We start from the raw sequence: 27813 nt of genomic DNA on the forward strand, positions 1-27813 counted from the left end.
CCTGTAGCAACGCAGCAATGCAAGTAATTGCACTGTTTAGATTACTTTTCATACACATAGTAAGTAAACTGTATTTCGTTTAAATAAGGTTTTATATACACAACAACTTATTTTGCTTTCTTTTTTGTCTTTTTCTATAATTAATGAATTGTAGCATGCAAAATTAACTTGGATATTTAGAATATTGTTGAGCAAATCGTATCAAATCCTGTAATCAAACCGGTATCGTATTGGTACCAAATTTACTATACCAAATGATTTTCGGTACCAATTTGGTACCCACCTTTGGCGTTTTTAGACTCGTTACTTTCGGTTCGACACCAGTCTATCACCATACCTGTATTTATTGATTTTTACCTTCAAATAACATACTATATTGTACCGAGCATTTTCGGTGCCGGTACCTAATTTCGATGATTTTCCGGATCGGTACTTTCGGTGGCGTTACAGGTACCGAGCTCATCCATATTTTAACGTGTTACCACTGTAATAACTGAACTGAAAACAACCGAATTTCCAACGTGTGGGTCCTATTATTATATATTAGGTTATTTAAAATCGTTTTTTTAGGGCGGAGTGACTATCCTTACCTCTCATTTTTATTTACATTTTGATATCCGGTATCTGCTTGTCGTTGTTGACACGTCTTTTGTAGTCATTGGGTCTCTGCCGCAACACGCGGACGGAAGATTAACTAGTTAAGTTAACAATGAATATTAATTATTCAATAAAATGCCCTTATTAATTTGGTTAAATGGTTTTTAAATTAAAGTAAAGGGTATTTTAAATTATTATTATCTCAGAACCTATTATCATAGAACCTGAACCAAGTTAATTTGGTATTAGAGTTATTATTTTGTCGTTTAGTAATTGTGTGAGATACAAACTACAAAGTATTTGCCACTCATTCAGACAGCTTTAAACAAAATTTACCACTATATGATATTACTAGATTATAAACTCGCGTACTACACGGATTTGAAGATAAAAATAATGTAATTTTATAATATATAAACCAATTTACATAAATGAATTATTCTTATTAAATCAAACAATCCAAAATCAAGATAGACATTACATTTATAAATTTCTAACCACTTTTTATACATGACATTTGTAGTTTTGTTTGTAATTTAACCATCTTCAGCAAGTATCAACAACTTAAAGTCATCTCCACTTTTTACTCTGGATAATGCCACATATTATTGGTCATGTGTAAAAACTGATTTTTTTAGAAACCAACCAACCTTACATAGCAACTGTTCCTTAAAGAAATATTAAACTTTTAAATTAATAAATATGAAATAGCTAAAATATAATTATTATTATGCATTATAATATTTATGCATATGAAATATAAATATATATCATTAGTGAATTGAATGAGAAAATGTCATATGGTATTAATATGACTCTTTAATTAGAATTAGAATTCATATTAAATTTAAAAAGCTTATTTGTATTTAAAAAGCTCAATTACATTAGGAATTGTCAGGTGACATTTTATGGAATGTTTGTTGAAGCTGCTTAGTGCCCCGCCCTCCCTTATATATGTATATATATTCTTAATTAATATTAATTCATTGGGTAAATTAATTCAATATTATATTTATTCTTTTAAAATGTAAAAATTATTATTATTTTGATAGTTTTATTATCGTTATAATTTATTATTTTTTTTTAATTATTATTTTTTTAATTAAAACATCTCTATTGCCTTTAAAGAAATATTAAACTTTTAAATTACTAAATATGAAATAGCTAAACAAACCTTATGACATATTTATTGTTATTAGTATGCATCATAATATTTATGCATATGAAATATAAATATATATTATTAGTGAATTAAATGAGAAAATGTCATGTGGATTTAATATGATTTTTGAATGAGAAAATGCCATATGGCATTAATATGAATCTTTTATTAGAATTAGATGATCAGCCAAAGAAGCAACAAAAAGGAGAAGGGTAAAGTACAAAAAGCAAACAAAAAGGAGGGGCTCAAATGCAAATGTCACCCACATTTGCATTTAATATAGAGAATTAAATGTCATTTTAGTCCCTGTGGTTGGGTTATTTTGTCAATTTAGTTCAAATGTTTCATTTTCGCATGTGGGTCCAAAAATGTTTCATCGTTGCCATTTTAGTCCACTGGGTTAAATTCATCCATTTTTCTGTTAATGGGAAGGGAAATTCGGTCATTTTATATGGCCGAGTTGCCCTTCTTGTTAACAAAACTACATATAGAATGATCAAATTGCCCAACTCGTTAACAGAAAAAATGGATGAAGTTAACCCAGTGGACTAAAATGACAATAGTGAAACCTTTTTGGACCCATAGACGAAAAATGAAACCTTTAGACTAAACTGGTAAATTAGCCCAAATCACATGGACTAAAATGATATTTAACTCTAAGATAGATATAATTTGTGGTGACTAGTTTTACATTCAACTTATTGATAAAATAAAGAGAGAAGATAAAAATAAAAAAATAATAAAATCATAAATTACTCTTTTCAAATCGCCAAGCATAGATGTTTCATGTGTTTCATTCGTCTTGTCTTCCGTGAAGTCCCTAAACATAGACATCGTCAATGTTTATTTTCGCTTTTAGGTTTAGTCAATATCTAAAACCGTGATTTTCACCTTTTATTTCAGCGTTAATTTTGAACAATAGTAACCAAGTTTTAAGAGTGTTATAATTAGGTCATTCATAATTTTTTTTTGTTCCAATTAAGTCATTCAAGTTTGATTTAATGTTTCAATCCTAGATATGTACCTAAATAGAAGATCATCCACATGGCATTTATTTAGGTTTTTTATTTAAAAAACTTGTTGACATGGCATATAAATGCCAAATAGGTTTAAAAAGTTTTTAAAAAATTGTAGAAAAGTTAAAAAAAAAATGCCAAAAAAATAAAAAAATGTGACTTTTTTTTCAAAATCTCTAAAAAGTTATCAAAATTTTTATAAAATCATAAAAAATAGTTAGATGTCAGTAAATTTTTAATGAAAGAAAGTACTAATTACTCATACACCAAAAGCATTTAAATCATAGTCATAAAAGAAGAAGATAAACAACTAATGATAAAATTTCAACTTTAGCCATTCTCCGATTACAAATAGTTGAGGGTTTTGATTTGTTTGTAATTCATTATATTTGAGTGATATAGTTGATTGTTTTGGATTTAGATTTTGTTTTGATTTATCATATTTTCTTTTATTTGATTTCATGTCATCAGAGGCGGAGGATAGTGGGTGCTCGGGGGTGCACCCGCCCACCCCAATATTTCGGTTAGAAGTGTACAAGTTGCGATTTTTCGTTCGAAAATTTTAAAATTATATAGGATCGCCCCCCAGATTATTTTTCCTAAATTGTATATTCTAAATATTTATAAACTTTGTATATAAATGATGGGTAGTTTGGTAAATATACACTTTGTTTTATTTGGAAATATTATTATTTGACCCGATTTGAATCGAATAGCCAACCCGGCCCGAAACATAATGATGACATGCATGTTTTAAAAAAAAAGTTAAATAAATGCCATGTAGGACTATGACCTGCTATTCAAGTAAAATATCTAGTATTAGAACACCAAAATAAAGTAGAATGATATAATTGGAATAAATTTTATCAGTGACCAAATTGAAACACTACTAAAACTTCATTACTATTCTGTGGTATATTCCTTTTATTTTATTCTATTATGTTAAAATCGGGAGGGAAAATTGGTTTATAAGTCAAGTGTATGTCTCAAAGGATTGTACCATATATTTAAAAAGTTGTAATACTTAAACTCTTAAAATGATGTAAAATTACATTTTTCTCCTCCTTAAACACAAACATTACATCATTTGTAATTTAAAGTTATATTATTTCTTATAAAGTTTATAGAGTTTACCTTTTTTATTAATATAAAGGGACTGTAAAAGTCTACGAATAATAGAACTTTTTGTAGCGAGTAATGATGAACAAATTGTTATTTTTGCCATTGGGTTTAGAATCGCTAATCAAGTAAAATAGATGAAAAGGTATATATTTGAAAACCAACATTGTTATTGCTATAATTTTTCACCAAGTAGTACTAGGTAATCTGGTTTGGTGTGTCCTAGATACCGAACTTAGACCATGTCGTGATATATTAAAAAACTGTTGGAAGATGACATGAATGAATGAAAAAAAAAAACCCTCAGCTCTCAGATGTATGAGAGTTGGTACCCGATCAATGGAAATGAACACACACTTGGTGAAACTAGATATATTAATATATTAAATAATATTTTAAAATATACCAGTTTTAATGTCGTAAGAAACTTAAAATTAGTAAAATATATAAGAAATGTAGTAGAATATTTAATAATTTACGTAATAATTTACGTTTCTAAGATCAACTTTTCGGTGATAAGTGTTAGAATAGAGAAAAATGTCCGGATGGTTCCTGTGATTTGTCATTTTTTCACTTTTAGTCCCTAACTTTTTAAAGTTACAGTTATAGTCCTCAGCTTTTGCAATTTCGTTCTCGGATAGTCCCTAGGCCTAACATCAGTTACTTTTCTCAGTTAAGAGGGTGTGAAATGACATAAATACTCTTTACATGTCTAATTAAAAGAAAATGGGGCCCATCTTACACCCACCCCCACCCCCAACCCACCCCCCTTTTCTCTCCTGCTTTCTATGCAACCACCATATTTCTTCCTCTCTTCTCTCTTATCCCTAATCACCTCCATCACAACAACCAACATCACCACCATCATCACCGTTCTTCCGACTACCACCTGCAACAACCACCGCCATCCATTCGTATATACAACCAAGGTGAAAATGATGAGAGCATTGTGTCACTATTTTAGGATTCTCCAAAGTATACTCTGCATTTTCCATAAGTTTAACCTTCACTATTTCCATTTCTACCCTCACCCAAAAATATCTCCCAACACGTGAATCGTGATCTCCTAATTTCTTCACTCCAAATCCAATACCAAATTCCTCTAATAAATCTACAAAATTCCATATCAAAATCATTTCATTTCAATTAATTGTGAATTTGTAATTGTTAACATAATTTCGATCTGCAATCGAAGTGAGCATAACCGACTATCACGTCAGCAACGACGACGATGACGATCGAGTTTCAGAGTGGGAGCTAAGGTTACCTACCGTCCATGATCTGATGCCGTTGTCACAGTCGCTGGTTGCGGCAGAGCTAGCGACGCCGTTCAGCATCTCGCTGGTACCTCACCGGAGCATGATTGACGTCAATCACGCTTCGTAAAACACTCTATCGAATCTGAAAAAACCGTTCAATAACGGTTTTTCCAACGGTTTGTCTAACGGTTTTAAGTCGTTTGGTGAGGAGAGAGCTAATGAAATGTTTACCGAAGGTGAGGAAACAGTTGATCTTACCGGAGACGGTTCAGATTTGAGGAAATTGAGGCGAGTTGACAGCGACAGTGGTGGCGGTGGTGGTGGTGGAGAGGAAGCTAATTCGTCGGTTAGGACGTCGAAACGACCACGTTTGGTGTGGACACCACAATTGCACAAGCAGTTTGTGGACGTTATGGCGCATTTAGGTGTGAAAAACGCGGTTTCGAAAACGATTATGCAGTTGATGAATGTTGAAGAATTGACACGTGAGAATGTTGCTAGTCATTTGCAGAAGTATAGGTTGTATTTGAAGCGGATGCAGGGGTTGTCGAATGAAGGACCTTCGTCTTCAGATCATTTGTTTGCGTCGACTCCTGTTCCGCAGAGTTTACAGGAGTCTAGTGGGAATGGGAATGGGAATAATGTGCAGATTCCGATGCATTATCCGCCTCACATAGTATGCGGATCATTCGTACTGGTGGGTAGTTGTAGGCGGTGGTTGTTACAAGTGGTGGTCGGAAGAACGGTGATGATGGTGGTGATGTTGGTTGTTGTGATGGGTGATTGGGGATGAGAGAGAAGAGAGGGGAAGAAATATTATAACAACCCTCGGTAAAACCGACACTCTCATAATATTTCTGACACCCTAATATATCTTAAAATACCCTAATATGTTTTTGTATGTGCCCCGTATGTGAAAACCGAACCCAAAATACAAAATAACATATAAAATAAATTAAAAAAAAAACCCTAAAAGATAAGCTGAGGCGGGCCGCGTAGGACCTCACCTCAAGCTCATGCGGGCCGCGTAAGGGTATAACCAGACTTCGCCAAAACCTTAAGTTCATGCGAGCCGCGTATGATCTCGCTTAAGTCCATGCGGGCCGCGAGTGTCCTGAATTGTGGCACAGCCCTGGGCCGCCACGTGGCCTAACACACGGCGAAGCTATACGATGACCGGGCCAAGCGACGCAGTTGACCGAAGTCAATGCGGGCCGCGTAAGCCCTGCCCATATCCCACGCAGGCCGCGAGGAAGTCCGATTTCAGCCCTATAAATAGCACGCATCGGGTCTTCAGTCTGTTTCGTTCACAATTCACTTCTTAAACTTAATTTCTATAGTGGCGTTATTATACCCGGGCATTATACCCCCTAAAATAATGAGGTTCTGCTACGATGTAAGTATTATAACCCCTGGAGACGTATTAGATACGCTGCCCGATTGATCTAGGGTTCCGTAACGGCTGTCGTGGTTCTGCCCGACGTAGTCGTTGGAATGCCGTCTCGGGGAGGGTATTACTAATGTTAAAATGGGTTATTATACTAACACACGTGCATTTGTGTAAATTATAGATATTCACCAGGAAACCCTAAAGAATAACCTAAGACAGCAATGTGAGTAATCTCCTTTTTACCAACAGTTTTTACAAAACCTTAACCTTTTTATAATGTAATTTAGCAGTGATTGAGTCTTTGTAATTCTACAATTACTGCCGGTATGTTGGGGTTTTGTATACAAAATGTGAGTAACGTTACCATTGGACGAAGAGTTAGCCAATGTGTAATATGACCCACAAGTCAGGATTGACAGTACTGAATGAGTAATTTGTAGATATAAACATTGTAATCGCCCTCAATGCTGTTTAAATTAAATTAATATTTCTTGATTAAACTGGGATTCACTCACCAGTATTTCCCACTGACAAAACTTTTTTTTAAAATGTGTTTCAGGTAACACAATGTGAAAGCCAATTAGAAGCCAGCTGGACAGCACTGAAGGCTCGGAAAAGTGGCTATAAAAGTTACCTAAATAAAAGAAAGCGTTTATTTCAATAAAGTGGGATTTATCCCTGTAAATCAGTTTGTAATAAAAACTTGGGTTTTACCCATGTGTTTAATATTATAAAATATGGTGGTTTACTCTGATTTAATATTTCCTAACTACGGTCCTGATGAAAATTTCCGCTGCCAAATAAGTAATTAACATGATACCACCGAAACTGGCTCACGGCCGCCCGTTCCCGGGAACTAGGGATCGGGGGCTGTGACAGAAGGTGGTATCAGAGCTTTGCCACTGATTCAGCCACAGAAGTGTTCTGTTGACATCAAAATTCAAAATGTTAGGAAATAAATTATGGAAATACGTGCATAATTGTATTTCTTGCTATGTGTTATCTGACTATTTGTTAGTTTACAGTATGAGCGACCAAGGACCTTCTGACGCCTATCGTCAACTGTCTGGTTCGCCTAGGAGCGAAGGCACCTCCTCTTCTCAGCCTGCCCTCTCAGGGTATTCTGCTGACACGGAAGAAGGAATCTTTGTGTTTAAGGCTCAATCTGAAGAGCCATTTCCTCAGAAAAAGAGGGGATGGTTCAGTAGGGGAGCGCACGAGCATAGGAAAAGAATGAAAAAGTTGCAGGAACAGCGAGTGTTAGCCGCAGCAAAAAGAGAGACTGATGCTTATAATCAGGATATGCTCAATAGGGGTATCGCTAATATCCATATTTTAGCAACCACTGCTGCTGACCCAAACCTGGAACAAATGCTAGCACCCCAACCACAAAATCCTGACCAACCCATGGAAGTAGAAAACCAGATAGAAATGCCTGATTACAACCCGGAGGAGATACCTAGGGTACCTGCGCCAGATCCCCTAGACCCAAACAACTACGACCCCTGGTGGAACGATGTTACGGATTACGTGCAACAAAACCCAATACAGGAAAATGTGCCAATGCCCAACTTAGGAGCTTACCCAGGGTTAGATCCTCAAGATCCCTACAACATTAGTGATGCATATGTTAGGGAAATTTTAGAGAATCCATACCCGTACCAGGCCCCTATACCTCCGTATCAGGAACCCGTATCCCAGTTTCCAAACCCAGTCCTAGAACCTGCACCCCCAATGAGTGCAGAAAATGTCCAAGAACTTAGGACTTTTGGGGAGGAAATTTTAGAAAGCAGTGAGAGAATGCGACAGGTGTGAGAACGCCTCGTATGGAAATACGATGAGCGTAATATGGATTTTTGGATGAATCCATATCAGTGAATGCGATGACAGGAACGGTAGTAATAATAATAATAATAATAAAATAATATATGTGTGTATGTATTAGAAAAAAAAAACACTACGGATGCCTACTATTAGTATTGTAGCTTTATATTTCAGTCGGTATTGTAATTTAAATTTTAGTACTTGTGTGTAATGATGCATACTATATAAATAGAGTAAAAGTCGCAATGCTTGACGCTTTTGGTTAAAAGTGCGTGTCATGTGATTGGCTATATTCAAATATTAATTGTGATATTAATATTTGGTAATTGTTTAAAATTCAGATGGCCGACGAGGAAAATCAAGATAATCTGAATAACGATAACCAGAGTAACAATAACGTGGTTAATGAGAATCCAAACAACAATGGAAACCAAATGGATAATAGTGCCGTTCAACACATAGTGGCACAAGGAATTATAGATGCAATGCCATTTATTATACAAACGGTGCAGGAAGCGAATAATAAAAGTAAGCATAGCAGTAAACGACCAAGTGAACTGGAACACAGCGTGAACAATGAACTCGTACTTCAAGCGCCCATTCCCAAAAGAAGAAGAACCATGCCATATGGTTGTTCTTACAAAGAATTCTGGTCCTGTAAACCAATAGAATTCTCGGGCAATGAAGGACCCATTGCAGCCCTACGCTGGATAGAGAAAACTGAGGCTGTTCTGAAAATAAGCAAATGTGCTGAAGAAGATAGGATAATGTTTGCTTCAAATCTGTTTAAAAATGCAGCCCTAGAATGGTGGAACTCTATCCTCCAGTCAAGAGGAAGTGATAGGATTTATAACATGGAATGGGAGGAATTTAAAAACATGGTAGAAAGGAAATTCTGCCCTCCCAATGAAAAAGAACAGATAGCAAATAAGTTTCTGAATCTTAGAATGACCAGGGTAGACAGTAAAGGTTACACTACCACATTCTTTGAATATGCTAGGATAGTACCAACCCTTGCATCACCTGAACCGGTATTAATCTCCCGTTATATCTGGGGATTAATTGGAGAGATTAGACATGTAGTCAAGGCAGCTAGACCTCAAACTATAGAAGAAGCTGTAGAACTAGCCAATACCTTGACAGATGAGTTAATCCGTACTAGGGAAGAAGATCAGAGGAGAAACTTAACTTAGAGGCTTACTCAAGAATTCCGTTCTGGGAATTCCAACCGTAGGAATGTAGGGTCTACATCTGCACCTTATTGCAAGTATTGCAAAAGGAAGCATTCTGGAAAATGCTCCATATATTGCAATTTTTCAAAATGTCAGGTCACATGGAAGAAGACTGCAGAAAGAAAGCCAACAACCGAATATGCTTCAACTGTGGAGAAAAAGGCCATATCAAGCCAAACTGTCCAAAGTTAGCTCCAATTGCAAACAACAAGAACACTAAAAATGCTAGAGCATTCGTTCTAACTGCAGACGAAGCTAGACTAATTCCGGACGTCATTGCTGGTACATTTTTAGTTAATGATATTTTTGCTAAAGTATTATTTGACTCTGGTGCAAACCAAAGTTTTATTAATACTTCATTTTGCAAACTCCTAAATCAATCATTAACTAAACTACCACAAGAATGTCTAGTAGAGACAGCAAATGGAGAAACCGTTAAAATTTCTGAAATCTTGCAAGGAGCAAGAATAGAAATTTTTAATCAAAAGTTTATTGCAAACCTTTACCCAATGAATCTAGTAGGATTTAATATCGTGTTAGGAATGGATTGGTTAATAGCCAATAAAGCCAATATCTTATGTGATCAAAAGTCAATTCAGATAAAATCACCAAGAGGTGAAAAGATCACAATTAAAGGAGATAAACCATCTAGATCCACTAAATTCATCTCAGTGATGAAAACTGCAAGTTATATATGGAAAGGATCAATAGTGTATTTGATTTCTATAATCACTAACACTAAAGGAAAAGAATTAAAAGATATTCCAGTAGTGTCCCAATTTTCAGATGTCTTTCCAGAAGAATTGCCAGGACTACCGCCAGACAGGGAAGTTGAATTCAGAATTCACCTATTACCAGGGACAGCACCAATTGCCAAAGCACCTTATCGTTTGGCACCCGCTGAAATGCAAGAACTGAAGAAACAACTAGACGAATTGTTGGAGAAGGGATTTATACAGCCAAGCTCATCGCCATGGGGAGCGCCGATTTTATTCGTTAAAAAGAAGGACAGATCAATGCGTATGTGCATAGACTACCGTGAATTAAACAAAGTCACGACTAAGAATTGGTATCCATTACCAAGAATCGATGATTTGTTTGATCAACTTCAAGGAGCTCGATTTTTCTCTAAAATTGATTTAAGATCAGGATATCATCAATTAAAGGTACAAGAAGAGGATATTCCTAAAACCGCATTCAGAACCAGGTATGGTCATTATGAATTTACTGTCATGCCATTTGGTTTAACCAATGCCCCAACCGCATTTATGGACATGATGAACCGAATATGTAAACCATATTTGGATAAATTCATAATTGTCTTCATAGATGATATTCTAATTTACTCTAAAAGTAAAGAGGAGCATGCAAAGCACTTGCACTTACTTTTAAGTTTATTGAGAAAGGAAAAGCTTTATGCTAAGTTTTCAAAGTGCGAATTTTGGTTAGAACAGGTGCAATTCCTCGGACATTTAGTTAACCATGAAGGAATTCATGTAGATCCAACAAAGATCGAGGCAATTACCAAATGGAAAACCCTAGAGTCACCAACTGAGGTTAGAAGTTTCCTAGGACTGGCCGGTTATTATAGAAGATTTATTCAAGATTTTTCTAGAATAGCCATTCCTTTAACTAAGTTAACATGTAAATCTGTTAAGTTTGAATGGGGACCAAAACAAGAAGAAGCTTTTAGAATCCTTAAGCAAAGGTTAACCCATACACCCATACTAGCATTACCAGAAGGAACTGGAGACTTTGTAGTCTATTGTGATGCTTCTAAGTTAGGTTATGGATGTGTGTTGATGCAACGTCAAAAGGTTATAGCTTACGCATCTAGACAGCTTAAGAGTCATGAAGAAAATTATTCAACCCATGATTTGGAATTAGGAGCTATAATTTTTGCCCTTAAAATTTGGAGACATTATCTTTATGGTAGTAAGTTTACCATATTCACCGATCATAAGAGCTTAAGGTATGTTTTTGGGCAAAAAGAGTTGAATATGAGACAAAGGCGCTGGATGGAGTTACTTAGTGATTATGATTGTGATATCCAGTATCATGCAGGAAAAGCCAATGTGGTGGCTGATGCTTTAAGTCGAAAGTATCACGAAAAGCCAAAAAGGGTACGTTCTCTTAAATTAAATTTACAAGTAGATTTAAACAATCAGATTAGAAAAGCACAAGAATCAGTAATCAAGGAGGATATTGAAAAATTAAAAGGAATGATTAAGGAATTAGAACAAGGAACTGATGGAATTTGGAGGTTCCATAAAAAAGAGAATGTGGATACCTAAATTAGGAAATTTACGTCACCGTATATTAGAAGAAGCTCATAAGTCTAAATATACAATGCATCCAGGAAGTGATAAAATGTACCAGGATTTAAGAAAAAATTTCTGGTGGATAGGAATGAAAAAGGATATAGCAGCTTATGTTTCTAAATGTTTAACTTGCTCACAAGTTAAAGCTGAACATCAGAAACCCTCAGGTTTGTTACAGCAATTAGAAATGCCAGTTTGGAAATGGGAATTGATAACAATGGATTTTGTTACTAAATTACCCAAAACAAGAAAAGGTAATGATACAATCTGGGTGATTGTAGATAGGCTAACCAAGTCAGCTCATTTCCTATCAATGAAGGAAACCTTTAGCATGGAACAATTAGCTAAATTGTATGTAAATGAAATCGTTTCATTACATGGAATACCTTTATCAATTGTTTCTGATAGGGATAGCCGCTTTACCTCTCGTTTTTGGTCAAGTTTCCAAAAAGCAATGGGAACTAAGTTGAACTTAAGCACAGCTTATCATCCTCAAACAGACGGGCAAAGTGAAAGGACAATCCAGACAATGGAAGACATGCTTAGAGCTTGTGTAATTGATTTCGGAGGTAATTGGGATGAACACTTACCTTTAATAGAATTTTCTTATAATAACAGTTATCACACAAGTATCAATGCTGCACCATTCGAAGCACTTTATGGACGAAAGTGCAGAACCCCAGTCTGTTGGGCAGAAATTGGGGAAAAGCAACTATCTGGACCCAAGATAGTACAAGAAACAACTGACAAAATCATTCAAGTCAAGGAACGACTAAAAGCAGCACGTGATCGACAAAAGAGTTACGCTGACAACAGACGCAAACCATTAGAATTTCAGGTAGGAGATAAAGTATTATTAAAAGTCTCTCCTTGGAAAGGAGTAGTAAGATTCATTAAAAGAGGAAAGCTAAGTCCCAGGTATATTGGACCTTTCAAAATTTTTAAAAAAATAGGACCTGTAGCCTATCAGCTACAACTGCCAGAGGAAATGGCAGGAATACATGATGTATTTCATGTATCTAATCTCAAAAAGTGTCTGGCTAACGAATCACTCGTAGTACCTCTCAAGGATATAGAGGTTAATGAACAACTCAAATTTGTAGAGAGGCCTCTACAGATTGAAGATAGGAAAATTAAGAATCTCAAGCATAAGAGATTAGTTCTGGTCAAAGTGAAGTGGGACTCCAAAAGAGGACCTGAATACACATGGGAGCTTGAATCAGAAATGCAAAAGAAATATCCACACTTGTTCCAGTAGATCTCGAGGACGAGCTCTAAAACAAGGTGGGGAGGATATAACAACCCTCGGTAAACCCGACACCCTCATAATATTTCTGACACCCTAATATATCTTAAAATACCCCAATATGTTTTTGTATGTGCCCCGTATGTGAAAACCGAACCCAAAATACAAAATAACATATAAAATAAATTTAAAAAAAAACCCTAAAAGATAAGCTGAGGCGGGCCGCGTAGGACCTCACCTCAAGCTCATGCGGGCCGCGTAAGGGTATAACCAGACTTCGCCAAAACCTTAAGTTCATGCGAGCCGCGTATGATCTCGCTTAAGTCCATGTGGGCCGCGAGTGTCCTGAATTGTGGCGCAGCCCTGGGCCGCCACGTGGCCCAACACACGGCGAAGCTATACGATGACCGGGCCAAGCTACGTAGTTAACCGGAGTCAATGCGGGCCGCGTAAGCCCTGCCCATATCCCACGCGGGCCGCGAGGAAGTCCGATTTCAGCCCTATAAATAGCACGCATCGGGTCTTCAGTCCGTTTCGTTCACAATTCACTTCTTAAACTTAATTTCTATAGTGGCGTTATTATACCCGGGCATTATACCCCCTAAAATAACGAGGTTCTGCTACGATGTAAGTATTATAACCCCTGGAGACGTATTAGATACGCTGCCCGATTGATCTAGGGTTCCGTAACGGCTGTCGTGGTTCTGCCCGACGTAGTCGTTGGAATGCCGTCTCGGGGAGGGTATTACTAATGTTAAAATGGGTTATTATACTAACACACGTGCATTTGTGTAAATTATAGATATTCACCAGGAAACCCTAAAGAATAACCTAAGACAGCAATGTGAGTAATCTCCTTTTTACCAACAGTTTTTACAAAACCTTAACCTTTTTATAATGTAATTTAGCAGTGATTGAGTCTTTGTAATTCTACAATTACTGCCGGTATGTTGGGGTTTTGTATACAAAATGTGAGTAACGTTACCATTGGACGAAGAGTTAGCCAATGTGTAATATGACCCACAAGTCAGGATTGACAGTACTGAATGAGTAATTTGTTAGATATAAACATAGTAATCGCCCTCAATGCTGTTTAAATTAAATTAATATTTCTTGATTAAACTGGGATTCACTCACCAGTATTTCCCACTGACAAAACTTTTTTTTTTAAAACGCGTTTCAGGTAACACAATGTGAAAGCCAATTAGAAGCCAGCTGGACAGCACTGAAGGCTCGGAAAAGTGGCTATAAAAGTTACCTAAATAAAAGAAAGCGTTTATTTCAATAAAGTGGGATTTATCCCTGTAAATCAGTTTGTAATAAAAACTTGGGTTTTACCCATGTGTTTAATATTATAAAATATGGTGGTTTACTCTGATTTAATATTTCCTAACTACGGTCCTGATGAAAATTTCCGCTGCCAAATAAGTAATTAACATGATACCACCGAAACTGGCTCACGGCCGCCCGTTCCCGGGAACTAGGGATCGGGGGCTGTGACAAATATGGTGGTTGCAGAGAAAGCAAGAGAGAAAAGGGGGTGGGGGTGGGTGTAAGATGGGCCCGCTTTCTTTTAATTAGAAATGTAAAGGGTATTTATGTCATTTCACACCATCTTAACTAAGAAAAGTAACTGATGTTAGGCCTAGGGACTATTCGGGAACGAAATTGCAAAAGTTGAGGACTATAGTTGTAATTTTAGAAAGTTAGGGACTAAAGGTGAAAAAAGAGCAAACCACATGGATTATCCGAGCATTTTTCTTGTTAGAATATTTAATAATTTACGTTTGAGTTTGTCACACCCCCAAAATCCACCATGCGGAGTACCACCGCTTGGAGGCGTGACATGACCAGGATCGAGCCACCAATCATATTGAACGACGTAATTAAGTAAATAGAACCAACCACAATACAATTGGTGACCAAAAGCTAGTTAACCAAGTTTAAATTAAACAGCGGAAGCATAAACGTAAATCCAAAAACATAAGTCCATAGTTTATAAGTTTAAAGTCCAAAGAGTAAGTTTAATAAGTTCATAAGGATTTAAATATTAAGCACGGAACATAACAGTCCGTATCCCACAACGACTCCTTCCTCGTGCAAGCTCCAAGCATTTAACGACCTGTAAGGCATGTAACAACGAGTCAACAACAAAGTTGAGTGAGTTCACGGTTGGTTGATTAGTTTTAAGTTGTTTCTGAAAAACGTGGTTTGTCTTTCGTTGGCGTAATTGCCGTGGGGGTTACCCCGTAGTTGAAAGCATGATTAACCAGTTCATTCTTTATTACCCAAACCATATCCATGATCAGTGGGGGGCTTCCCCATGTGAACCACTAGACTGTACCATATCGACTACTAACGCAAATAAGTTGTGCCCTATATCAGTGTCTATCATCACTGACAGTTTGCCATAGTCCATTAGTACACGCCCGTCCGACTGGCACGGTGTGAGGTTTGTTAAACCTAATAGCGCTATTAACTAATGACCCACTCACCATTGGCCTCGGCGATTAAGTCGATATAAATTGAGGGACTTCATGATAGAGTTTTGTCTAGTAAGTTTTAAGGTTGTTGTCCTACCCAAGGAGGACGAACGTACGTAGTTCTACCCAAGGAGAATACGCAGGATTAATATTGGCATCCTACCTATGGAGGATAGCCGTACATATCCTACCCAAGGAGGATATGTAGATTCCGTTTTAAATTCTTTAACCCATTCCCAACCACCGGGAATCCCATGCCTTAGAAAGTGTGTGAACTCCCCTTGGTTTGCTCGGTTAGATTAATTACTCAAGTAAATCAGGAAATCTAGCACGTCCTAATGAGGTACACACAATAATCAGTTTTTCATGCATAACACGTATCTTACGTACTGTTTATTTACTCATTACTTTCTACCACAAACCACATTATTTAAATGTCAAGACATATTATCAAGTTATATTATTTTACCCTAATATAATATAACTATCTCACAAATGAACAAGTATCCACACAAATGTTCTAGTATAAGATATATATTCTAAATATATATTTATCCAATTTTATTTACAAAAATCAACCTCCGGCACTTGGTATTTTGTAATAAAAATCATGGCGAAGTTTATTTAGTAAAATAATGTTTAAAAATATATTTGTAAACATTTGTTAGAAAAATATTTCTAAATGTCGTATTTCTAGAAAAATTTCGCCAGAGTTTCCTCTGTAAATGGAGGTGTCCATGCTTTTAGCATATCATTTTCTTTTGTAAAATCATTCAAACAATTTACCAACCAACAATATATACAATATTTAATCACTAATCTTGACAAAATGAGACTAAATCATAAACTCATGAACTTGGAAGTTTTGTAAAAATATGTAGTAAATTACTAATATGTTTAGTAGGTCATGTTACCTTTAAAAATAAGTTTAGTTTCTTGAAAACTTTATTTTTAAAGAACTTGGAGTTTCACAACTTCTTGTCAAGATTCACAAAAATAGTTCTTTATGAAATTTCCTTGTTACACAAGTGTTTACACACTTATTTAGTTACTATCAATGTGCTTCTTTCATACAAGATCCGAGTTATGACAAAACTAGTATTTTTCACTTGGTTCTTCTGAAAAACCACTTGTAGATCTTTCGATCTACAAGTTTATAACCTTATTTTTCAAGAAAAGTTATGTTTATTCAAGTTCAAGGCTTATGAATGGATGGATCCATCATCTTTCAACTTTCTAACTTTTACATCCTACTAGTTCATGCTCTTAAACATGAACTAGTATGTCTAGATGATGATCCATCTTGTTTCTACTAACAAACAACATCAAATAATCACAAGTACACAAGATCTACATGATTTACACACATCACTTCTCTTTATCCACCCTTTATCACTTTATGTTTAAGATTAATGTAAGTTCTTTAGTGTTTCTTAATTTTTCACCATTAAATCATCTATTAACCACCAAATACAAGAACAAGATTATGATTAGAAGCACTTACTACTAGCACAAGGCTAGGGAAGAAACAAGGCATAAAAGTGGTGGATAAAAGGAAACTAGAGTGGTTCTTGAACTTCCGAGTGCACCGGGCTTGTTTGTAGGAATCCTTGCACCTTTGAGTGTATGAGAAATAGCTAGAATGGAGGTTGATGGTGGAGATGTGGGGGTGGTGGTGTTCGGCCGTGAGGGTGGAAGAAGGAAGGAGGAGAGCTTGAAGTTTGTAAGTGTTGATGAAAGAGAATGGATGACTAGAGTGTATATCTATAAACCAATTTCAAGTCTTAACCATCATGTAAAATGTCTCAATATCCAACAACAACTACAATTAAATAATCAAAGAAAGACAAGGGTGTGTCCCACCCTTGTGACCGTCATTTAGGGGGGGGGGTAATGGGTTGGGTGGTGATGATATAGTTAGGATCTAGTTGAAATCTAATGATACTTAGTTAGGATATTAGCGTGTTTATTAATATAAAGGGTGTTAGGGTGTTCGGGGACCCTAACTAGCTCAGAAAAGTAAAACAATGTGTCTGGCAATATTTTTATGTTCCGGGTAAAGTCCGGTTGTTCGGTTGACACTGTTCCGTTAAAGTGCTTAATTAATCCGTAAAGTGTCTTATATATATTTTCTTGGAACATTTTTAATTCCAAACACTCAGAAAAACACACAGGACTATTTAATGACTTTTCTGTACATTACTAGTATGTTACCATGCACATGTAACTATAACACAGATATCAGAAAACAGTTAAATGATTCAGCACAATCATTAAGCACTTTAATTTTCATTAATAAGTTGTACGGAATACATGGAATTTTGAGGGTTGTCACGAAGTTAAATGTCCAGATAGTCCCTGTAGTTTGCCCTTTTTTCACCTTTAGTCCCTAACTTTCTAAAATTACAGCTATAGTCCCCAACTTTTGCAATTTCATTCCCGAATAGTCCCTGGCGCGGATGAGGGTTAGTTTTCTCAGTTAACTTGGTGTGAAATGACTATAACACCCTTGCTATTAAAAATTAACAAATAAAACATAACATTAAAAATTAAAAAATAAATATAGGCCCCACCTAAATTACCACCCACCTCTTCTTTATCCCAACACCCCTGCTACCACCCGCCTCCACCATCATCTTCAAGCTCATCACTACCACCACTGAAAAGATGATGCTGATGCTTCACATATGCATTAATTCAACCGACCAGATCAGAGCACACGAAACAGTTGACTTTTTCCATTAATTCAACCTTCAAATTCATCGAAGCCGTTGATTCTCCCGCCTCTCCGCAACCGGAAACTCACCGGAGAACCTCCACCTACTCTCTCTCCGGCAACAACCGGTCAAAGACTCAAATCTGAGGGTCTGCCACCATAACAGAGGCGACAGATCTCCGTTCAATCCAGTAATTGTCCTCTACGGCGGCGACGGAGACAGAGGTTTCGAGCTCTACTACGTCATCGTAGAGATTTACTAGGTGAGAACCTGAAAACAATAGGTTAGAGAGAGAGAGAGAGAGAGAGAGATTAGAGAGAGAGGGGGGCAATATTGTTCTTCTTGATGAGCTTTTTGAGCTTCTTATATACAAATTACTTTTTAGTGGATTTTGATCAAATAAATTTTAGGGGTTTAATTTCCAGAATATTTTAGGAAATTGATTGTCGCAACCCCCGTCCCCTAATTACCCGGGAACGGGCGGCCGCGACCAGTTTCAGTGGTATCGGTGTTTATCAGTTTGGCAGCGAAAATTACATCAGGACCGTAGTTAGGAAATATTTTATCAGAGTAAAATACCACGCTTTTATAATATTAAACACATGGGACCATCCTTCAAAAAACAACACATCTGTGGTTTTTAAAAATACTACGTTTTTAGTATCAAATCTTCTAACCACTTGTATGATTGACGTTACCAAGTTTCAAGTACACACATTTTCATAGGGATAAACCCTATTTTATTTAAATAAAACATCTCTTTATTTTGGTAACTTTTATAGCCACTTTTCCAAGCCTTTAGTGCTGTCTAGCTGGCTTCTATTTGGCTTTCACATTTTGTTACCTGAAACGCGTTTAAATACATTTTGTCAGTGGGAAATACTGGTGAGTGAATCCCAGTTCAATCAAGACATGTAAAAACCGTTGTACAATATTGAGGGCGATCGCGTAATTACATTTGTTTCCATCTACTTTAACTACCACCCACGGTACTGTCAACCCGACTTGTGGTCATGTTACTACTCACAGTGTAGTAACAAATTTTGTATACAAAACCCCAACATACCGACGATAATTGTAGAATACAAATACTCAATCACTGTTTAATATAATGTTAATTGATTGAGTTTTGTAAAAACAGTTTGCAAAATGGAGATTACTCACATTGCTGTCTTAGGGTTTTCCTTAAGGATTTCCTGGTGATTATCTATTAATTACACAAATGCACACGCATTAGTATAATAACCTAATATTAACATTAGTAATACCCTCCCCGAGACGGCATTCCAACGACTACGTCGGGCAGAATCTCGACAGCCGTTACGGAACCCTAGATCAATCGGGCAGCGTATCTAATAAGTAACCGGGGTTATGATACTTACAATGAGGCAGAACTTCATTATTTAGGGGGTATAATGCCCGAGATTATAATAGCTATGTAGAATATTGAGAAAGATTGAAAAGTTTTGAACGATTTCAACTGAAACCGATCAGCCCTATTTATAGTGCTGATACAGCACTTACTCACGCCCCGCGACGGACGAAGACAGGGTCTTCGCGGCCCGCGACATAGGTCGGGTAGGCCCTAGCCTTAACTAGTCACACGCATAGGCTCGACACGACACTGCCACGTGGCAGCTCAGGGTGCTGCCTCGTCGATGAGCGCTCGCGGCTCGCGTAAACCTTTGAAGGCTCTGTCGTGGCCCGCCAGGGACCAATAAAAATTGTTTTTAATTAATTTTAACAAAAATAAAGGTATTCGGGGCCTGTTTTCGTATATGGGGTGTGTTTTAGGACGTATTCGGGCACTCTAAATATTTTTAGGGTGTCGGATTATTTTGGAGGGTTGTTATATTGATTGTACATTATATTTTGATATATGTAGAGTGATCTGGAGATGATAACTTTGGGTGTGGAGAAGTGTGTAGGTTGATTAAATAATGCTTGTTATGATATGGGTTTGGATAAATAATTAAATATGGGTTTGGATGATGGAGACAGAGGTTTAGTTATTAATATGATAATTCCGACGACGGAGACAGAGGTTTCGAGCTCTACTAGGAGTATTCATGAACCGATCCGATCCGATCGAGGGTCTGCTCATGCTCGGATTGAATTACAACCGATCCGCTCTGATCGGATCAAATTTGCAAAACCGAGCACAAAAGTGATGCTCATGCTCAGATTGAATTTGAATCGATCGGATCGTTTTCGCTCGGTTTTATCAAATCCTAACTAAAATCGAGCGGGTCGTTTTCGCTCGATTGAATTAAAAGGCTGCGTTCAACAAAAACAAATCCTAACTTAATTAAAACATGTCCAACACTTTATTAACAAAAGCAATACATAACTAAAATCATGATTTTCAAAATGTTCTTAACAATATCAAGAATTTAGGGTTAGATTTTGGTGTGTGGCAAGGCAACTGGCAGCGGCGATATGTAGGGCTGCAAACGAACCAAACGAACACGAACAGGACCTTATTCGTGTTCGTTTGTTAAGAAATATATGTGTTCGCGAACCGTTCACGAACACTTATCGAACGAGATTTTATGTTTGTGTTCGTTTGTTAAGGAAATTAACTTGTTCGTGTTCGTTTGTGTTTGTTTGTTAATTTTAGGCAATGAACAAAAACAAACATTGACGAACACAAGTGAGCACAAACTAATGTTCATGAACACAAATGGAAACAAACGAACACAAACAATTTTTCATGAACAAAATATATAATACACTGACACTTATTAGATATTTAAATTGTCGGATTTTTGAAGTATTTAAATACATATAAAAACTAAAAACACTGATTAACTGTCGAACACGTTACCGAACGTTCACGAACATAAACGAACGAACACGACCTTTGTTCATGTTTGTTCATTTAACTAAACGAACAAAATTTCTTGTTCGTGTTCGTTTGTTTAATAAACGAACGAACACAAACGAACTTCCCGCCGAACGGTTCACGAACTGTTCGCCGAACGTTTGGTTCGTTTACAGCCCTAGCGATATGCGGATCCTCGAAGTTCGAACAATCAGTTTATGAGTATTGTTTTAGAAATTAGGGATTTAGGGTTAGATTTTGATATTAACTATTAAGTTGGGCTAGTATATATTTTGGGCTTTTAATTTTTTTGGGCTAGTATATTTTTTGGGCTTTTAATCTTTAAAATCTATAATATATATATATATATATATATATTAATAAAAATAATTCGAGCGAAACCGAGTGATCGACGAGCGAGCGGACCTTTGCTCATGCTTGGATTGAATTTGAATCGAACCGATCCGAGCGGCTCATTTACAAACTGAGCGGGAATCGAACGAGCATTTTTCGAGCAATCGTCGAGCGATACTCGATCGTCGAGCAGTTTGGACAGCCCTAAGCTCTCCTACGATGATGACGGAGCCGGTTCCGGTCTCCAACCGTTGCCGACGACAATTTGGTTATTAATTTTTAAGTATTATTTATATTTCTATTAACTTTTTAATTATTAATTTAACAAGTAAGTGTATTTAGGTCATTTCACATCCACTTAATACCAAAAATTAACTGATGTTAGACATAGGGACTATCCGAGAACGAAACTTGAAAAGTTGGGGACTATAGCTGTAATTTTAGAAAGTTAGGGACTAAAGGTGAAAAAAGAACAAACCACAGGGACTATCCGGGCATTTAACTCTTTACGTTTTTAAGATCAACTTTTGAGTTAAATGCACGGATAGTCCCTGTGGTTTGGTCTTTTTTCACCTTTAGTCCCTAACTTTCTAAAATTACCTCTATAGTCCCCAACTTTTCAATTTTCGTTCCCGGATAGTGTCACACCCTGACTTTTGCGGAAGCGTGATTATGGGATGACTTTTCTTTCCTTTCGTTTCGAAGATAATATCTACCAAAAATATATTGTATCAGTAACTACCGGGATACTTCATAAGTTACGTTTTCTTGTTCGGTTTCACAATATTATGTGTGTAACTTAAATATTTTATTCCTTGCAATTTTTGGTAATATTTTGGAGTTGTAATTTCCATGGTATTTTGTACTAAAATAATATAACTAGTTCACAAAATATACAAATAATCACACAAGTGTCTTAGTAAAAAATATATATTCTAAATATATATTTACCCATTTTTATTTGCAAAAACCAACCTCCGATACTTTGTATTTCGTAACAAAATTTATGGAGAAGTTTATATTTGAAACACAAGTTATAAAATATACTTGTAACACTTGTTTAGAAAAATATTTTCTAAGTGTTGGAAATTTTAGAAAATTTCGCCAGAGTTTCCTTTGTAAATGGAGGTGTCCATGCTTATAAGCATATCATTTTCTTTTGTAAAAATCATCACAATCCATTCACAATCATCAACAATTAACCTTTACTTACCAATTTTGCCAAAATCAAGTAATAACTACTACTACTTCATGAACTTGAATATTTGTAAAAATATGTAGTAACTTACTAGTATTCTTAGTAAGCCTTGTTACCCTTTGAAATGTGATTAGTTCTTTAAAAACTTTATTTTTAAAGAATTTATGCGTTTACAACTTCCAATCATATTTTTGAAAAATATTTCTTTATGGAATTTTCTTGTTACACAAGTGTTTCTACACTTGTTTATCCACCAAAAATGAGATTAGTTTATGTAAGATCCAAGATTTTATGAAACTTATATTTTTAACTTGGTTCTTTTGAAAAACCACTCATAGATCTTTAGATCTACATGATTATCAATCTACTTTGATCTTTATTTTTCAAGAAAACCATTTATTCATTCAAGTTCATGATTAAACATGGAGGTGTTTCTTTTATGTAAATCACTAATCACCTCCTAACTTGTTAACTTAAGTCTTTAATCTTATTTTAACAAGTTTCACCATGATGTTTAACATCATCTCACTAGTAATCATCAACAATACAAAACAACATCATACTTAACAATATTTCATCATCAAGTTAGTTTATGTTCAAGTCTTGTGTTCATGATCTTTTCTTATTCATAAGATTTCATCATACAATAACTACTAACCACCCTAAATATGAAGTAAATGAGGATTCAAGAGACTTACTACTAGCTTTTAAGCTAGGGAAGATCAAGAGTAGAAATGAGGTGGTTAATAGCAAACGAAGAAGGTCCTTGGTGATCCGAAAGCTCCTAGCTCTTTTGTATGGTCTTTATCACCCTTGTATGCAAGCAAAATGGAAGTAGAAGCTTGAATGATGGTGATGGTGGTGGTGGTGGCTCTTGGGGTCGGCCGAAACCAAGAAGAGAGGGAGAGAGTGTGATGATGTTGATGGATAATGAGAATGAAGGTCTTGATGTTAATCTTATAATCCTCCACCACTTCTTTATCCATTAGTCTATATGTCCCTTAAGTACTTGGCAAGATCAAGTAATTAATTAAAAGAAAATCAAGGGGTCCCACATGGTTCATAACCGGTTGGGGGAGGGGTTGGTTTAGGAGGGGTTGGTTTAGTAGATTTGCAATGGTAGTTAGTTTAGCTAGTTAGGAGGTTAAGTGATTTAGTTAGTGGGTTATGTGTGTTATGTAATATATAGTGTGTTAGGGTGTTCGGGGACCATAACTAGCTTAATAAAATAAAAACAATGCTTCTAGCATTATTTTGGTGTTCCGGGTAATGTCCGGTTGTTCGGTTTGATACTGTTCCGTTAAAGTGCTTAATTATTCCGTAAAGTGTCTTTGATATTACTTTTTGTGTCACAATTAATTCCCGGCACTTAGGAAAGCATACAGGACCATTCTGCCATATTTTTGGCACATTACTAATGCTGAATTTTTGCTGAAAATGCAGAATTCTGCACTTAGAGTGTGTTTTAGGCACTTCCCGGCACTTTAACTATCACCTAGTGACGCAGTTTTATGGTCCTCACTTCCCTACACTCCATACTAGTGTAGCACCTTGTCTTTGGCTCATATTGGGCCTCAAAATATTGTCTGTCTATGTGCTGGCATTGTCAGCATGTTTCTGAGTTACCCGCTCACTGTGCTAACTGTGCTTTGTGCATCAAGTATGTCACTAAAGTTTGTATGTATTAATTGGTGTGACAGTATAAGATGTGATGCACATGTATGTATGATACAGAAATCATAAAGCAATTTATATCATCAGTTGTAATCAAGCACAGTCATTAAGCATAAATCAATATTAATTAAACGTACGGATGCATGCAAATTTGACCGTTGTCACATTCTCCCCCCGTTAAGAAAATTTCGTCCTCGAAATTCGTACTACCTTAACTCTTTATGGTTACGTCATACGTGTATGTATATGAATAGTACCGAGGTAGATAATCACCTAACCGAATCAAACCTTACTCACATCAGGTGAATCCAAGAATATATAACAACCCGAATCCTATGGTTAAAAGGTATGTGTTCTAGCATTTGACGTCAAAGGACACGAGATGTACAGATGTATAGTCTAGCGTAACTTAGTTAACGGGGGAGCAACAAAGGAGTTTTGACCAATAGGATTCTCAAACAATCGGTCACAATATGCAAACGAGTTTTCACCAACCATAGCATCCGCTATATGAACTCAAAATCAACAACTTGAATATGAAAATGATTTATCAACTTTCAAATAAATATATGGTAAGGATTAGTGTGTTGACACTCTTGAATTTCGAAGATACACCGAATGAAATGTAAGCGAATATGGTGTATTTTTGTCTTAGTTCGTAGTTGCATCCGGAATGTTTGAATGACAAGCAAATCAAAAGTGTATGTAGTTTTGTGTGAAACGGTTGACCATGATTAGCAAAAGCTACAAATCTATAATGACACCACAAGGTGTCGTAATTGACTTATTCCAATAATAGCGGTGACTGAACAAGTTCACCGTGTTTGAAATCAATTGAAAGTGCACTAAAGCAGTCTGAAGATTTGATCTACACAATGTCACAAAGTTTTCAATTGAAAGTGGAATATCAAAGAACCATTGTTTCCGATGAAAAAGCAATAACTACTGTGGGACGTTTGACCTGTAATGAAAGAATCGTACATTGTGATATGAAATGAATCGATGTACCATTGTCTTAACACACAACCGTGTTGAGACCGCTTTAATCGTGACAAACAAACGAATTTAGAGCGAGTCAATAAATAATTAAATCCGTGTATGAGGTGCGTAACGAAATTAGCGCAAGCTTCAATTTTGTGAAAGTATCACCACAAGGTGTCGAAACCAACAAACGATTTAATGGAGTCGTAGATCAACCAAGTCCAATATGACTCGAAACACAAGAACTTTTGTAAAAAAATTTGAATATGATGCTCCCAATACATCGTATGACATTTTAAATTGAATATGTGACATGGACAAGTTCAAGCAATTGAACTTGATAACCTGACAATAATGTATGTATCATCAAGGGAATTTCAGCATGGTTACGAAGATAAACCATGAATGTAACTTGAAAGAAAAGAAGTCTCAAGAAAGTGTGTTGACTTGATAACAAAAGAGCCAACAGTTATAATAAGGTAGGTCATTCGAATCATAAATCAATAATATTTGAATTTCAATGAAGCGTTTATTCGAAACGAAACCACATGCGTAGCAAATTGTGTATGTGTGACATATAAGTTTCCGAGTCCTGAAACAATGAGTATTTGCTAAAATGAAGAAATGACCAAGTATCGACGCAAATGCGTGTTCGCTCTCAGCGAAGAAAATTGGTGCGATGCAACTACCATCAGGGGAGTAGAGATGCAAACTACTCGCTAGAAGCAAAAGTGATGATCTCAACAAAAGAAATTTAAGTACTTTCTATTTGGCTGACTGAAATGGCATATATGTCAGGTTAATGGTGTTTGATTGAGTCAACAGATGTGGTTCCTAAGTGACAACCTTTACGAGTTTGGACCTGGGTTCCCAAGACCCTAAGTACATGTTTTTTAGATTTCCAGAGTTTCGTATTCTGTGTAAAATTGTTATGTGCATCGTGTAGGAAACACCGTCTTGTGCATGTCTAAAACAAGTTATTGCCCCACAATTCCTCGGTATACCTTCTTCCTGAATTCGCATATAATGACACTCAATCATTGATCAGTCTTAAAATAGTAGTTAGATCCCCACAGTTGGTTAAATAAGTAATTCGTTAATCCTTAGCAAGTGTCATCGACCCTTGTTGGTTAGCTCGTTCGGCTCCTGGTAGTTTGATGTTCGTACGAAAGCTATCGCCCTTCTTCTTGACGAGCAAAGATGAGGTTACCTAAAGTGGGAAACTTGGTATGTTATCTTCCTTCTCTATCAACTACTGAAGCTACACTATCAATCCTTGCATCTCTGAAGGTGTAAGTCGCCAGGGTGCACTAACAGCAGGCGCGGTGCCCGGAATCAAATCGATACGAAATTCGACTTGTCGTTGAGGAGATAATTCTGGAAAGTCTTCGGGGAAGACTTCAGGATATTCCCTTACCATAGGGTTATCTTCGAGTTTTGGTTCTTCGGCTCCCCTGTCCACGACATGAGCCAAGAAAACATCACATCCTATGTGCGAAAAACTTCCGTATCTTCAATGACTGATAGTCCGTAGGGGCGTTCCCTGCTCCATGAATCACGATCGATTCTTCATTTTCCATCGGAGTGCGGGTAATAATCCCTTTTGATTGCCCGACAACCAATCCATTCCAATTACCACGTCGAAGCTTCCCTTCAGCTAGTTCTACCGAATACTGGATATCTACCTTGCTTACTATTAAAACAAGTATATTCTGAAGCTAAAATTTGACAACAATTCAAATAGCACAGACGCATAACATTGACTACTATGAGGCGTACCAATAGCCATGTTTGGATCCTAGCATGCTTCCCTAGCTCTGGTGTTAGACATTCTTCCCACGATTTTGTTTAATCTCCCTTGGGCAATCTTTCCTAAAGTGCCACATATCACCGCAGTTATAACATCCCTTATATTTCTTTCCACGTTTCGTCTCATGCCAACACGTTTCCCTGCTATGCCCCACTTTGCCACAGTTGTCACACTTTCCATTTTTACATCGCCCGGTATGATGTCGACGGCACTTGTCGCATTGAGGTAGTTTACCCATGTACTCTTTTCCCTTTTTGGCCTTGTTGTTGCTATTCATCTGAGTACCCTGCTTGAAGTTTGCGAACTTTCTCTTGTTGTCTCCAGATGACCCTACGTAAGTCTCCTTTTTCTCCTCAGAGGTTGAAAATTTGTTCAACCTGATCGCCTCTTCAGTCAAGGTTACACTTAGATCAATGGCCTCAGCGATCGTTGCAGGCTTTGATGTCGTCACCATGCTCATGATTTGGGGTGCCAATCCCCAAATAAAACGCTCAATCTTTTTAAATTCTGGTTCTACCATGTAGGGGACAATACGCGATAGAACATGGAATTTTTCCACGTATTCAGCTATTTTTGGTCCTTCCATCTTCAAGTTCCAGAACTCAA

Source organism: Helianthus annuus, chromosome 8, assembly GCF_002127325.2.
Source record: "Helianthus annuus cultivar XRQ/B chromosome 8, HanXRQr2.0-SUNRISE, whole genome shotgun sequence".
Classification (NCBI taxonomy): domain Eukaryota; kingdom Viridiplantae; phylum Streptophyta; class Magnoliopsida; order Asterales; family Asteraceae; genus Helianthus; species Helianthus annuus.